Raw genomic sequence first — 14,752 nt, 5'->3', positions numbered from 1 at the left:
TCCCCTGCTTGCTGACATTTAGTTTTGGCATAATGCCTTTGTACAATGTTACTGTTCACCATAGACTTTAGCTCTCATTGACTGTATTTTTTTCCTGTATACCATCCCATTTTCAACACCTTGCAATGTTGACATTCATTTGTTCTCCCTCATGCAAAAATGTTTTTTATATTTGTACATTTGATCACCATCATTGTCCACTCTAGGTGTTCCTAAGTTCTACCATCTTAGTCTTTATCTTCTATCTTTCCTTCTGGTGTCATACGTGCCCCCAGCTCTTCTCCCTCAACAACAGTCAGCTTCATCCAGTGTACTTGTATTTTTGTGCTACTATCACATAGCATTGTGATATCCATTTCTGAATTCTTACAATCAGTCCTATTGCACATTCTGTATTCCTTCAATACCACATGCCTAATCTTGACCTCTTTCTATCTCCTGATAAACTGTGTCCTTTTTAAAATTTTTTTATTATGATCATTCCATTCTACATATATAATCAGTAATTCATAGTATCATCACATATTTGCATATTCATCATCATGATCATTAGAACATTTGCATCAATTCAGGAAAAGAAATAAAAAGACAACAGAAAAAAATTCATATATACCATACCCCTTACCCCTTCCTTTCATTGATCACTAGCTTTTCATCTAGATTTATTTTAACATTTATTCCCCTATTATTTATTTTTATTCCATTTGTTTTATTCATCTGTTGATAAGGTAGATAAAAGGAGAATCAGACACAAGGTTTTCACAATCACACAGTCACATGGTGAAAGCTATATCATTATACAATCATCTTCAAGAAACATGGCTACTGGAACACAGCTCTACATTTTCAGGCAGTTCCCTCCAACTTCTCCATGACATCTTGAAAAACAAGATGATATCTACTTAATGCATAAGAATAACCTCCAGGACAGCTTCTTAACTCTGTTTGGAATCTCTCAGTCATTGACGCTTTGTTTTGTCTCATTTCACTCTTCTCCCTTTTGGTTGAGAAGGTTTTCTCAATCCCTTGATGTTGAGTCTCAGCTCATTCTAGGATTTCTGTCCCATGTTGCCAGGAAGGTCCACACCCCTGGGAGTCATGTCCCATAAAGACAGGGAGAGGGCAGTGAGTTTGCTTGTTATATTGACTGGAGAGAGAGGCCACATTTAAGCAACAAAAGATAACCTGTGTTAACTTTAACTTTCAAAGTTCACTCATGAATGCTAGTTCATATTTGTGCAATCATACAGTATGTGCCCTTTTGTTTCAGGCTAATTTCACTCAGCATAATGTTTTCAAGATTTGTACACATTGTTATATGCTTCATGACTTTATTTTGTCTTATAGCTGCATAATATTCCATCATATGTGTATACCACAGCTTGTTCAGCCACTCATCCATTGATGGACATTTGGGTTGTTTCCATCTTTTGGTAGTCATAAATAATGCTGCTATAAACATTGGTGTGAAAATGTCCATTTGTGTCCTTGCCTTCACTTCCTCTGTATATGTACCTAGTAATGAGATTGCTGGATCATATAGCAATTCTATACTGAGAAACCACCAAACTGCCTTCCAGAGCAGTTGCACCATTTTACATTCCCACCCACAGTGGATAAGTGTGCCTCTCTCTACACATCCTCTTTAGCACTTGTCATTTTCTGTTTGTTTGCTTTGGTAATGGACATTCTAGTAGGTATAAGATGATATCTCATTATGGTTTTAATTTGCATTTCCCTAATAGTCAGTGTAGCTGAGCACCTTTTCACTTGCCTTTTAGCCATTTATATTTCCTCTTCTGAAAAAATGTCTTTTGCTCATTTTTAAATTGGGTTGTTTGTCTTATTGTTAGTTTGTAGAATTTCTATATATTCTGGATATTAAACCCTTATCTGACATGTGGTTTTCAAATATTGTCTTCTATTGCATTGGCTGCCTTTTTACTCTTCTGACAAAGTTCTTTGACACACAAAAGTGTTTAATTTGAAGAAATCCCATTTGTCTATTTCTTTTTTCATTGGTCATGTCTTAGGTGTAAGGTCTAGGAAACCACCTCCTATCACAGGATTTATAAGATATTTCCCTACCTTTTACTAAAAGTTTTATGGTCTTAACTCACTTTAATGCTTAGATCTTTGATCATTTGCATATGGCTAACCAGTTCTCCAACCACCATTTGTTGAAGAAGCTGCTCTGTCCCAATTGGGCTTCTTTGACCGCTTTATCAAAGATCAATTGACCATAGATGAGAGGGTCTATTTCTGAATACTCAGTTTGATTCCATTGGTCAGTATATCTATCTTTATGCCAGTACCATACTAATTTGACCACTGCAGCTTTGTAATATGCTTTAAAGTTAGGTATTGTGAGACTTCCCACTTCATTTTATTTCTTAAGATATTTAGGGCACCCTGCCCTGCCAGATAAATTTGGATATGGTTTTTCTATTTCTGCAAAGGTAGTTATTGGGATTTTAATTGGTACTGCATTGAATCTATAAATCAATTTGGGTAAAATTGACATCTTAACCATATTTAGTGTTCCAATCCATGAGCATGGTATGCCCTTCCATTTATGTAGGCTTTCTATGATTACTTTTAGCAATTTCTTGTAGTTCTTTTTTTTTTTTTTTAGGTCTTTTGCGTCCATATTAAAATTTACTCCTAAAATTTGATTCTTTAGGTTACTATTGTAAATACAATTTTTTTCTTGATTTCCTCCTCAAATTTCTCATTAGTAGTATATAGAAACACTACTGATTTTGAGGTGTTTCTCTTGTACTCTGCCACTTTGCTATACTCATTAATTAGATCTAGTAGCTTTGCTGTAGATTTTTGGGATTTTTGACATATAGTATCATATCATCTTCAAACAGTGAGACTATTACTTCTTCCTTTCCAAATTGGATGCCTTTTTATTTCTTTTTCTTGTCTAATTGCTCTGGCTAGAATTTGCAGCACAATGTTGAATAACAATGTTGACAGTGGGCATCTGTGTCTTGTTCCTGATCTTAGGGAGAAGATTTCAGTCTTTCCCCATTGAGGATGATGTTAGCTGTAGGTTTTTCATAGATTCCCTTTATCATGTTGAGGAAATTCCCTTCTATTCCTATTCTTTGAAGTGTTTTCACCAGGAAAGATGTTGAATTTTGTCATATGCCTTTTCTGCATCAATTGAGATGATAATGTGGTTTTCTTCTTTGACTTATTGGTATGGTGTATGACATTAATTGATTTTCTTGTGTTGAACCATCCTTGCATACCTGAAATAAATCCCACTTGGTCATGGTGCATAATTCTTTGAATGTGATTCAATTTGAAAGTGTTTTGTTGAGGATTCTTGCATCTATATTCATTAAAGTGATTGGTCTGTAATTTTATTTTCTTGTAGTATCTTTGGCTTTGGTATGAGGGTGATGCTAGGTTCACAGATTGAGTTAGGCAGCTTTCCTCCTCTTCAATTTTTTTTTGAAGAGTTTGAGCAGGATTGGTGTTATTTCTTTCTTGAATGTTTGGTAGAATTCACGTGTGAAACCATCTTGTCTGGACTTTTCTTTTTTGTGAGCTTCTTAATGACTGATTCAATCTCTTTATATGTGTGTGTTACCACACACAAGTATGTGTTATTTCTTTTCGAGTCAATGTTGGATTTTCATGCCCTTCTAGGAAATTGTCCATTTCATCTACATTGTCTAGTTTATTAGCATATAGTTGCTCATAGTCTTCTCTTATTACCTCTTTTATTTCTGCAGGGTCAGTGGTTATGTCCCCTCTTCCATTTCCGAATTTATTTGCATCATCATCTCTCTCTCTCTGTCAGCCTAGTTAGTGGTCTGTCAATTTTATTGATTTTCTCAAAGAACCAACTTCTGGTTTTCTTGGTTGTTTTCATATTCTCAACTTTATTTATTTCTTCTCTAATCTTTGTTATTTCTTTCCTCTTGCTTGCTTTGTTCCTTCTCTTGTACTTCTAGGTGAACAGTTAATTCCTCAACTTTTGCTCTTTGTTCTTTTTTAATTTGGCATTCAAGGTAATAAATTTCCCTCTCAGCACTGCCTTAACTACACCCCATACATTATGATATGTTGTGTTTTCATTTTCATTTGTCTTGAGATATTTACTGATTTCTCTTGTAACTTCTTCCTTGACCCATTTGTTGTTTAAGAGTGTTTTGTTTAGCCTTTGTATATTTGTGAATTTTCTGGTCTTCTGCCTGTTATGGATTCCAATTTCATTCCATTATGATATGAGAAAGAATTTTGTATAATTTCAATCTTTTTAAATGTATTGAGACTTGGTTTGTGACAGAGCATATGGTCTATCCTTGAGAATGATTCATAAGTGCTTGAGAAAATGTGTGTCCTGTTGTTGTGGGGTGTAATGTTCTGTAAATGACTGTTAAGTCTAGTTTGTTTATCATATTATTTAAAATCTCTGTTTCCTTATTGATCCTCTATCTACATTTTCTTTCCATTGATGAGAGCAGGGAATTGAAGTCTCCAACTATTATGGTAGAGGCGTCTACTTCTCACTTCAATGTTGTCAGTGTTTGCCTCATTATTTTGGAGTACTCTGGCTCAGTGCATGAATATGTATGATTGTTATGTCTTGTTGAATTGTTCCTTTTATTAATACATAGTGTCCTTTGTTTCTTTTTTTTTTTTTTTTTGGTTAAACTTATCAGTTATATCATTAGGTTCTTTGCAAATTTAGAATACCAGTTTGTGAGGATAAATTCCATTTGTGAGAGAAAAGACAGAACACAGGTATCCTTGGAACTGAGGAACAGCTTTGATTCTTCACATAAGCTGTGAGTCCATAGTTTTCTGATCAACCTTGTGCTGCTCTGTAAGCTCATCATTCTCTTTCTCTTTGTCAAAGATCTCACCTTCTTGTTATCTGGGCTTATGCAGCTTCTTCTTGAAGTAAGCATCAGTGAGATGTTTTGGGATTTTCATATCAGTTATGTCAATTTTGGTGGAAATGGCAATGAAAACTTCTGGTGTGTCCTAGAGGAATTCAATTGAGGACCAGAGATCCAGTCACAAGCAGCAAGCCACTGCCTAGCTCCTTAAGGAAAACCACTCTCTTGTCCCTGTGGCCACCAGGGAGGATGATCAGAACGGTCCCAGGAGTGATGCTAGATCGCAACTTTTTCACATGCTGAGTGGAGGGGTTTTTGCTATGGCTTAACAGCTTTTGAGGCATATCTTCAGTAGGATAATATCTAGGCATTTTGTGATGTTAAACCACTCTGGTACCTCCATTTCTGTCACCACCAATGGATTTTGTGACAGTACCAAGGATCTTCTTTTTCTTTTCAACCCTGAATTTAGTTGCTGAATACTTCCTCTTGTACATGGTCCTTCTGGAATACATTGCAGATTGGGAATATCTGCCAATTCCTCTGATGAGGGCCAGGTTTTGACTGCAGTGATGCTTCCCCTTCCTGAGCTTTTTGGTCTTGAGGCTACCCTTCTTAACCTTGCCACTGGTATCAGCCTTCTTGGCTTCAGGCTTCTTCTCCATAGTAACCCGCTCTCTCACTCTTTTCACCCACCATCTTGCAAATTGGGAAAGAGACCTTTTCTTCATCTCTTTTAATTGTTTTACATTTGAGGTCTAATTTGTTGAAATTTAATATAGGTACCTCTGTTCTTTTCTTTTGTTGCTTGAATGAAATATCTTTTTCCAAACTTTCACTTTCAACCTATTTTTGTTCTTGGGTCTAAAGTGAGTTTTCTATACACAGCATATAGATGGGTTCTGTTTTTAAATCCATTCTGCCAGTCTATATCTTTTGATTGGGGAGTTTTATCCATTAACTTTTTTTTTTTTTAAATTTCAATGCACAGTGAAACATTTAGTTGTAGAACAGATTTCAGAGTCTGGTATGGGTTACAATTCTGCAATTTTAGAATTTTACTCTTAGCTTCTCTAAGGTACTGGAGGTTAAAAGAATTATCAATACAATTATTCAGCAATCATGCTCATTTGTTAAATCCAACCTTCTCTGTGTAACTCCACCATCACCTTTGATCTTTCTATCCAACTCTTTAGGGTTATTTGGGTATGGCCATTCTAACCTTTCCATGTTGGAAGGGGATGTCAGTAATGAGAGGTAGGGAGATGGACTTAGCTAATGTTCTGGAAAGTCTGGCCCCTCTAGGTTTCAGGACTTATCTGGTCCAGAACCCATCTGGAGGTTGTAGGTTTCTGGAAAGTTGCCCTAGTGCATGGAACATTTGTAGAATCTTACACATTGTCCTAGGCATTCTTTAGGATTGGCTGGAATGGTTTTTTTTTATTATTAATTAAAAAAAGAATTAACAAAACAATTAGAAATCATTCCAATCTACATATACAATCAGTAATTCTTAATAACATCACATAGTTGCATATTCATCATTTCTTAGTACATTTGCATCGATTTAGAAAAAGAAATAAAAAGACAACAGAATAAGAATTAAAACAATAATAGAAAGAAAAAAAAAACAAAAACAAAAACAAAAAAACCTATACCTCACATGCAGCTTCATTCAGTGTTTTAACATAATTGCATTACAATTGGGTAGTATTGTGCTGTTCATTTCTGAGTTTTTATATCCAGTCCCGTTGTACAGTCTGTATCCCTTCAGCTCCAATTATCCCTTCTCTCTTTTTTTTTTAATTAACGGAAAAAAAGAAATTAACCCAACATTTAGAGATCATACCATTCTACATATGCAATCATTAATTCTTAACATCATCACATAGATGCATGATCATCATTTCTTAGTACATATGCATTGGTTTAGAAGAACTAGCAACATAACCGAAAAAGATATAGAATGTTAATATAGAGAAAAAAATAAAAGTAATAATAGTAAAATCAAAACAAAACAAAACAAAACAAAACAAAAACCTATAGCTCAGATGCAGCTTCATTCAGTGTTTTAACATGATTACTTTACGATTAGGTATTATTGTGCTGTCCATTTTTTAGTTTTTGTATCTAGTCCTGTTACACAGTCTGTATCCCTTCAACTCCAATTGGCCATTATCTTACCCTGTTTCTACCTCCTGCTGGACTCTGTTATCAAGGACATATTCCAAATTTATTCTCGAATGTCTGTTCACATCAGTGGGACCATACAGTATTTGTCCTTTAGTTTTTGGCTAGACTCACTCAGCATAATGTTCTCTAGGTCCATCCATGTTATTACATGCTTCATAAGTTTATCCTATCTTAAAGCTGCATAGTATTCCATCGTATGTATATACCACAGTTTGTTTAGCCACTCTTCTGTTGATGGAGATTTCGGCTGTTTCCATCTCTTTGCAATTGTAAATAACGCTCCTATAAACATTGGTGTGCAAATGTCCGTTTGTGTCTTTGCCCTTAAGTCCTTTGAGTATATTCCCAGCAATGGTATTGCTGGGTCGTATGGCAATTCTATATTCAGCTTTTTGAGGAACCGCCAAACTGCCTTCCACAGTGGTTGCACCATTTGACATTCCCACCAACAGTGGATAAGTGTGCCTCTTTCTCCGCATCCTCTCGAGCACTTGTCATTTTCTGTTTTGTTGATAATGGCCATTCTGGTGGGTGTGAGATGATATCTCATTGCGGTTTTGATTTGCATTTCTCTAATGGCCAGGGACATTGAGCATCTCTTCATGTGCCTTTTGGCCATTTGTATTTCCTCTTCTGATAGGTGTCTGTTTAAGTCTTTTTCCCATTTTGTAATTGGGTTGGCTGTCTTTTTGTTGTTGAGATGAACAATCTCTTTATAAATTCTGGATACTAGACCTTTATCTGATATATCATTTCCAAATATTGTCTCCCATTGTGAAGGCTGTCTTTCTACTTTCTTGATGAAGTTCTTTGATGCACAAAAGTGTTTAATTTTGAGGAGTTTCCATTTATTTATTTCCTTCTTCAGTGCTCTTGCTTTAGGTTTAAGGTCCATAAAACCGCCTCCAGTTGTAAGATCCATAAGATATCTCCCAACATTTTCCTCTAACTGTTTTATGGTCTTAGACCTAATGTTTAGATCTTTGATCCATTTTGAGTTAACTTTTGTATAGGGTGTGAGAGATGGGTCTTCTTTCATTCGTTTGCATATGGATATCCAGTTCTCTAGGCACCATTTATTGAAGAGACTGCTCTGTCCCAGGTGAGTTGGCTTGACTGCCTTATCAAAGATCAAATGTCCATAGATGAGAGGGTCTATATCTGAGCATTCTATTCGATTCCATTGGTCGATATATCTATCTTTATGCCAATACCATGCTGTTTTGACCACTGTGGCTTCATAATATGCCTTAAAGTCAGGCAGCGCGAGACCTCCAGCTTCGTTTTTTTTCCTCAAGATGTTTTTAGCAATTCGGGGCACCCTGCCCTTCCAGATAAATTTGCTTATTGGTTTTTCTATTTCTGAAAAATAAGTTGTTGGGATTTTGATTGGTATTGCATTGAATCTGTAAATCAATTTAGGTAGGATTGACATCTTAACTATATTTAGTCTTCCAATCCATGAACACGGTATGCCCTTCCATCTATTTAGGTCTTCTGTGATTTCTTTTAGCAGTTTTTTGTAGTTTTCTTTATATAGGTTTTTTGTCTCTTTAGTTAAATTTATTCCTAGGTATTTTATTCTTTTAGTTGCAATTGTAAATGGGATTCATTTCTTGATTTCCCCCTCAGCTTGTTCATTACTAGTGTATAGAAATGCTACAGATTTTTGAATGTTGATCTTGTAACCTGCTACTTTGCTGTACTCATTTATTAGCTCTAGTAGTTTTGTTGTGGATTTTTCCAGGTTTTCGACATATAGTATCATATCGTCTGCAAACAGTGATAGTTTTACTTCTTCCTTTCCAATTTTGATGCCTTGTATTTCTTTTTCTTGTCTAATTGCTGTGGCTAGAACCTCCAACACAATGTTGAATAATAGTGGTGATAGTGGACATCCTTGTCTTGTTCCTGATCTTAGGGGGAAAGTTTTCAATTTTTCCCCATTGAGGATGATATTAGCTGTGGGTTTTTCATATATTCCCTCTATCATTTTAAGGAAGTTCCCTTGTATTCCTATCTTTTGAAGTGTTTTCAGCAGGAAAGGATGTTGAATCTTGTCGAATGACTTCTCTGCATCAATTGAGATGATCATGTGATTTTTCTGCTTTGATTTGTTGATATGGTGTATTACATTAATTGATTTTCTTATGTTGAACCATCCTTGCATACCTGGGATGAATCCTACTTGGTCATGATGTATAATTCTTTTAATGTGTTGTTGGATACGATTTGCTAGAATTTTATTGAGGATTTTTGCATCTGTATTCATTAGAGAGATTGGTCTGTAGTTTTCTTTTTTTGTAATATCTTTGCCTGGTTTTGGTATGAGGGTGATGTTGGCTTCATAGAATGAATTAGGCAGTTTTCCCTCCACTTCTATTTTTTTGAAGAGTTTGAGGAGAATTGGTACTAATTCTTTCTGGAACGTTTGGTAGAATTCACATGTGAAGCCATCTGGTCCTGGACTTTTCTTTTTAGGAAGCTTTTGAATGACTAATTCAATTTCTTTACTTGTGATTGGTTTGTTGAGGTCATCTATGTCTTCTTGAGTCAAAGTTGGTTGTTCATGTCTTTCCAGGAACCCGTCCATTTCATCTAAATTGTTGTATTTATTAGCGTAAAGTTGTTCATAATATCCTGTTATTACCTCCTTTATTTCTGTGAGGTCAGTAGTTATGTCTCCTCTTCCATTTCTGATCTTATTTATTTGCATCCTCTCTCTTCTTCTTTTTGTCAATCTTGATAGGGGCCCATCAATCTTATTGATTTTCTCATAGAACCAACTTCTGGTCTTATTGATTTTCTCTACTGTTTTCATATTTTCAATTTCATTTATTTCTGCTCTGATCTTTGTTATTTCTTTCCTTTTGCTTGCTTTGGGATTAGTTTGCTGTTCTTTCTCCAGTTATTCCAATTGAACAGTTAATTCCTGCATTTTTGCCTTTTCTTCTTTTCTGATATAGGCATTTAGGGCAATAAATTTCCCTCTTAGCACTGCCTTTGCTGCATCCCATAAGTTTTGATATGTTGTGTTTTCATTTTCATTTGCCTCGAGGTATTTACTAATTTCTCTTGCAATTTCTTCTTTGACCCACTCGTTTATGAGTGTGTTGTTGAGCCTCCAGGTATTTGTGAATTTTCTGGCATTCTGCCTATTATTGATTTCCAACTTCATTCCTTTATGATCCGAGAAAGTGTTGTGTATGATTTCAATCTTTTTAAATTTGTCAAGACTTCCTTTGTGACCCAGCATATGGTCTATCTTTGAGAATGATCCATGAGCACTTGAGAAAAAGGTGTATCCTGCTGTTGTGGGATGTAATGTCCTATAAATGTCTGTTAAGTCTAGCTCCTTTATAGTAATATTCAGATTCTCTATTTCTTTATTGATCCTCTGTCTAGATGTTCTGTCCATTGATGAGAGTGGTGAATTGAAGTCTCCAACTATTATGGTATATGAGTCTATTTCCCTTTTCAGTGTTTGCAGTGTATTCCTCACATATTTTGGGGCATTCTGGTTCGGTGCATAAATATTTATGATTGTTATGTCTTCTTGTTTAATTGTTCCTTTTATTAGTATATAGTGTCCTTCTTTGTCTCTTTTAACTGTTTTACATTTGAAGTCTAACTTGTTGGATATTAGTATAGCCACTCCTGCTATTTTCTGGGTGTTATTTGCATGAAATATCTTTTCCCAACCTTTCACTTTCAACCTATGTTTATCTTTGGGTCTAAGATGTGTTTCCTGTAGACAGCATGTAGAAGGATCCTGTTTTTTAATCCATTCTGCCAATCTATGTCTTTTGATTGGGGAATTCAGTCCATTGACATTTAGTGTTATTACTGTTTGGATAATATTTTCCTCTGCCATTTTGGCTTTTGTATTATATATATCATATCTGACTTTCCTTCTTTCTACACTCTTCTCCATACCTCTCTCTTCTGTCTTTTTGGTTCTGACTCTAGTGCTCCCTTTAGTATTTCTTGCAGAGCTGGTCTCTTGGTCACAAATTCTCTCAGTGACTTTTTGTCTGAGAATGTTTTAATTTCTCCCTCATTTTTGAAGGACAATTTTGCTGGATATAGGAGTCTTGGTTGGCAGTTTTTCTCTTTTAGTAATTTAAATATATCATCCCACTGTCTTCTAGCCTCCATGGTTTCTGCTGAGAAATCTACACATAGTCTTATTGGGTTTCCCTTGTATGTGATGGATTGTTTTTCTCTTGCTGCTTTCAAGATCCTCTCTTTCTCTTTGACCTCTGACATTCTAACTAGTAAGTGTCTTGGAGAACGCCTATTTGGGTCTAATCTCTTTGGGGTGCGCTGCACTTCTTGGATCTGTAATTTTAGGTCTTTCATAAGAGTTGGGAAATTTTCAGTGAAAATTTCTTCCATTAATTTTTCTCCTCCTTTTCCCTTCTCTTCTCCTTCTGGGACACCCACAACACGTATATTTGTGTGGTTCATATTGTCCTTGAGTTCCCTGATACCCTGTTCAAATTTTTCCATTCTTTTCCCGATAGTTTCTGTTTGTTTTTGGAATTCAGATGTTCCATCCTCCAAATCACTAATTCTATCTTCTGTCTCTTTGAATCTATCATTGTAGGTATCCATTGTTTTTTCTATCTTTTCTACTTTGTCCTTCACTTCCATAAGTTCTGTGATTTGTTTTTTCAGTTTTTCTATTTCTTCTTTATGTTCAGCCCATGTCTTCTTCATGTCCTCCCTCAATTTATCGATTTCGTTTTTGAAGAGGTTTTCCATTTCTGTTCGTATATTTAGCATTAGTTGTCTCAGCTCCTGTATCTCATTTGAACTATTGGTTTGTTCCTTTGACTGGGCCATATTTTCAATTATTTGAGCGTGATCCGTTATCTTCTGTTGGCGTCTGCACATTTAGACAGATTTCCCTGGGTATTGGATCCAAAAGTTTGGAAGATTTTTCTGTGAAATCTCTGGGTTCTGTTTTTCTTATCCTGCCCAGTAGGTGGCGCTCGTGGCACACGTTTGTCTGTGGGTCCCACCAGTAAAAGGTGCTGTAGGACCTTAAACTTTGGAAAACTCTCGCCGTCCGGGGGGGTTCGCTAGCCGAAGCGGCTTGAGCCGGCCCGGGGTCCGAACGCAGGGAGGGTTGCTGGTTGCCGCAGCCTGGGAAAGAGCCAGTCCGAATTTCCTAGTCGGCCCTGGGCGACAAGCGTGGCGGGAGGGCACCAGCGGCAGCGGCCCGCCCGAGAGAGTGCACGTTCCCCGGGAGTCACGGGTTTGGAAGGGGCCTCCCCCACCCGTCACCATTCTCTGCAGCCTGGGGCTTTCCGATCCAATTCTCTCAGTTGGTCCAGGGGGCTGCGCGTGGTGTGGGCACCAGTCGCCTTGGTTTCAGGGGACCACCTCTCCAATTCTCCCAGCCGGCCCGGGAAGGGGGAAGGGAGTAACTCCGGCCGCTTGCCGCCCCGCCCGGTGAGGCCCGCGCGCCTCGGCGATCTCACCCGAGCTGCTTCTCTCAGCCAGCCAGCCGTTCCAGGATGGGGTACGCTGTCTTTTTTATCTCTGTTGTGGCTTTGGGCGCTTTCTGTATCGTTTCTACTCCCCTAGTAGCTGTCCTGGGGAAGAAACTAAGATCCGCGCGTCTTACTAAGCCGCCATCTTCCAGGAAGTCCTGGCTGGAATGGTTTTGGTTGGAGTTTGGTAAGTTAGGATGGGTAGTAATGTCTAACTGAAATTTGCATACAAGTGACCTCCAGAATAGCCTCTCAACTCTATTTGAAGTCTCTCAGCCACTAATATCTTATTTGTTACACTTCTTTTCCCCCTTTTGGTCAGGGTGGCATTGTTGATTCCATAGTGCCAAGCCCAGACTCATCCCTGGGAGTCATCTCCCACACCACCAGGGAGACTTTTGTCCCTGGATGTCATGTCCCAAGTAGGGGGAAGGACAATGATTTCATTTGTAGAATTGGGCTTAGAGAGAGAGAGGCCACATCTGAGCAACAAAAGATGTTCTCTGGAGGTGACAGCTAGGTACACTTATAGGTAGGTTAAGTTTTTCCAGTACATACATAAGCTTCAGAAGAGCAAGCCTCAAGATCAAGGGTTTGGCATGTTGATTTGGGTGTCCCTAATGTTTGACACAGTATCTGGGTTTTCCCCAGTGGTAAAATTTAATAGTTCCATTTTTTTTTTATCCCATCTCTCAAGGAACTTTGCCAGTACTTTTTGATTATCTGCTTAATATATTCTGGGATGTATCCAGGCATTACATTAAACTGTACAGGATTAAAGGCTCTCATTCTTATTCTGGGCTACCTGTGTTTGATTGTTTAAATGAGCTATCTAGACAGGTTGAGTTAGATTACATGTTACAGAAAATTTAGGTTCTGAACAAAGATAAACCTTTCTTCTTTGGTCTTAAAGAGTTAATGATGTTCTAAAATATAGACAATGTCTTCCTTACCCCTGTGTTCTGAATTACCTTAATCCCAACCTGATCACCTTCATTTTTATCTCTGAATCCCATTAACACTTAATGGTCATTAGTATAAAGGCAGTACTTTTTTCTACCATTTTGTCTTTTGGATTTTTTATGTTGTATTTAATATTTTTCTGTTTTTACCTATACTGATAGTCCTCATTTTCTACACTCTTCCCTAGACTTCTCTCTCCTGTCTTTTCCTATCCGCCTGTAGTGTTCCCTTTAGTATTTTCTGTAGACCCGGCCTCTTAGTCACACATTCTCTCTGTGTCTGTTTGTCTGAAAATATTTTAATCTACTCCTTATTTATTTATTTATTTATTTATTTATTGGCTGTTACAAAGGAGATTTATTAGGTTACAAATTTAAGGTTCTAAGACCATGAAAAAATCAAGTTAGGGAATCAACAAGATGATGATACCATGACTCAAGAAAGGCTGATTGCAGCCAGGATTGCTCTGTCATATGGGAAGACACATGGCAATGTCTGCTGGCCCTTCTCTCCCAGGTTGGTTTCCAAAATGCCTCTCTCAACTCCTGTGGCTCCTTCTTAGCTTCTCCGGGGCAAACTCTAGATTTCATCTCTTAGCTTTGCATCTCCCAGGGTATTTTCTGCCTCCAAGTATCTGTGCTTTTTCCAAATTTTCTCCCTCTTCTATATTAATAGAATCAATCAACATATAACATGAACATTCTTAACATGTGAACATTCCATACTTGGTGTGCAATCAATAGCTCACAATATCATCACATAGTTGTATATTCATCACCATGATAATTTCTTAGAACATTTACATCATTCCAAAAAAAAAAAAGAAATAAAAAGAAAAAAGAACAAATTTATATACACCATTCCCTTTATCCCTCACTCTCATCAGCCACTAGTATTTCCTTCTACCCAATTTATTTTAACATTTGTTCCCCCTATTATTTATTTACTTTTAATCCATATGTTTTACTCACCTTTTCATACCATAGATAAAAGGAGCATTGGAACAAGGTTTTCACAATCACACAGTCTCTTGTGAAAGCTATATCATTATATAATCATCTTAAAGAAACATGGCTACTGGAACATAGTTCTACAGTTTCAGGCACTTCCCTCTAACCTCTCTAATACACCTTAAACTAAAAAGTGGATATCTATATAATACCTAAGAATAATCTCCAGGATAATCTCTCCATTCTATTTGAAATCTCTCAGCCACTGACTCTTCATTTT

General features: G+C 36.9%; 1 pseudogene; it reads right to left on the bottom strand.

Moving 5' to 3' along the window:
* Positions 1-4,710: 4,710 nt before the first annotated feature.
* Positions 4,711-5,564, bottom strand: LOC143659416 (large ribosomal subunit protein eL6 pseudogene; annotated as a pseudogene).
* Between the last annotated feature and the right edge of the window lie 9,188 nt (positions 5,565-14,752).

This window comes from Tamandua tetradactyla, chromosome 2 (genome assembly GCF_023851605.1).
Source record: "Tamandua tetradactyla isolate mTamTet1 chromosome 2, mTamTet1.pri, whole genome shotgun sequence".
NCBI lineage: Eukaryota > Metazoa > Chordata > Mammalia > Pilosa > Myrmecophagidae > Tamandua > Tamandua tetradactyla.
This window is presented reverse-complemented; position numbering and strand designations above follow the sequence as displayed.